At 35.5% G+C, this 1,658-nt stretch overlaps 1 long non-coding RNA gene across 4 annotated transcripts in view; it reads left to right on the forward strand.

Annotated features, from left to right (window-relative positions):
- LOC111822204 (uncharacterized) overlaps positions 1–1,658 on the forward strand; it is a 42,790-nt gene that overhangs the window by 35,398 nt on the left and 5,734 nt on the right. For all 4 annotated transcript variants that reach the window (XR_002825474.1, XR_002825475.1, XR_002825473.1 and 1 more), the window contains one exon: positions 1,159–1,246. This is a non-coding gene — a long non-coding RNA (uncharacterized LOC111822204). The remainder of the gene's footprint in view (positions 1–1,158; positions 1,247–1,658) is intronic.

A 1,658-nucleotide genomic window follows, 5' to 3' on the forward strand; every position in this document is an offset into this window, starting at 1 on the left:
GCTATGAGTTGGAATTGACTCAACAGCAGGGGGTTTGGTTTTGTCTGTTTTAGCTAGAGAGAGAGGAAGTAAATCTGGCAGAGAGTTGCAAGGAGGGAGTGATCAACATTCAATGATCAATGAAACAGAGTATAATGTTTCAAGTAGGGAATTGATAATTGGAATTTAGTAAAAATTTCAGTTGAATGGATGGATGCCAGACTTCCATAGAAGAAGTACCTGAGAAATTAGGATGTGGAGACGGAGTACAGAAGATTTTTTTCTAGCTGGAGAGGTATGCTGGATAATGGAAGACTTTTTCATTTTTAAGATGAGGTAATCTTAAAAATATTTATATGCTGAGGGAAAGGAGCCATTGTTAGGGGAGAGAAGGTTAAGGATAAGGAGAGAGTAATTGATGAAGCAAGGCATAAGATCCAGTACCTAACCAAAAACCAAACCCAATGCCATAGAGCCAATTCTCACTCATAGCGACCCTGCAGGACAGAGTAGAGCTGACCCATAGGGTTTCCAAGGAGCGCCTGGTAAATTCGAACTGCCAACTTTTTGGTTAGCAGCCATAGCTCTTAACCACTGTGCCACTAGGGATCCAAGATCAGGTACATAGGTCAATAAATCAGTGTTTGAAAGAGGAAAGGGGTATTTGAGGAACCTTGTCAGAATCGACTTGACGGCAGTGGATTGGAAGTAGAAACGGTTTGAGATGTTTAGATGTATATGGATGCTAAGTTTGGGGTGAGGGAGCAGAAAGGTGACTTAATAGGCAATAATATCATTAATGTTGTTTTCTATAGTAAGTTTTGCGTTAGTAGTCTTTTTTAAACTTGATTTTGTATTACCGGGGAAGAGAGATTATATTTGCAGCCATTTATTAAACACCTGTTGGTTAATTGAAATGTAGCTTATCATACTGGGCATAGGCAATGAATGTTGTTTGTCCTTATTTAGTGGTGACTTGACATGTAAAGTTTTATTAAAAACTTCTGATTCCTCAATAACCTAGAAATTTCTTCATTGTGTTCATTATGTAGATGTGTATCATTAGGCTTTGCATATGGTTTATTATAATAAGTGCATTTATCTGAATTATACTTACTCTCTGGGCAGAATATTTTCAAATAGGATTATATTAATACTGTCTTTTTCCTCCCCCACTAGTAGTTCCAAAGAACTGCTGGTTCAGATTTTAGCTCCTGCCAAGTTGTGAAAGTAGTGGAGGATGCTTAGACTACTTAATGTCCAAATTGTGAGTAAAATCTATTTCTGCTGTTATTATCTATGTTTTCTGAAAATAGAAATTTGAAGTAGTTGTTACTTTATATGATAGAAATGAGCTTTAGTGTGATGGGACCGTGGATTTCCTTTAATTCTTCTTCTGACAGTACAAATACTTCTTATCCCATTTTCTGTTAATATCAGACTAATAGTACTGAATGGATCTTAGGTAGGGACGTGAAATTTCTGCTTTTTTTTGACCCAGGTTTTTGTTTTTATTGTAGAAGTTGATGGAAATTATTATTTATGTCTATATTTGTATGCTGCCAGTAGTCAAACTTAATATAAGGACATACTGTTAAATGGAATCATTTACCAGAAATATTCTCTTTTTCTTTAAATATGCTTAATTTTTCTGCATTTAAAAACTTTTTTTTTGGCCA

This window comes from Trichechus manatus, unplaced genomic scaffold, assembly GCF_000243295.1.
Source record: "Trichechus manatus latirostris isolate Lorelei unplaced genomic scaffold, TriManLat1.0 scaffold00139, whole genome shotgun sequence".
Taxonomy (NCBI): Eukaryota; Metazoa; Chordata; class Mammalia; order Sirenia; family Trichechidae; genus Trichechus; species Trichechus manatus.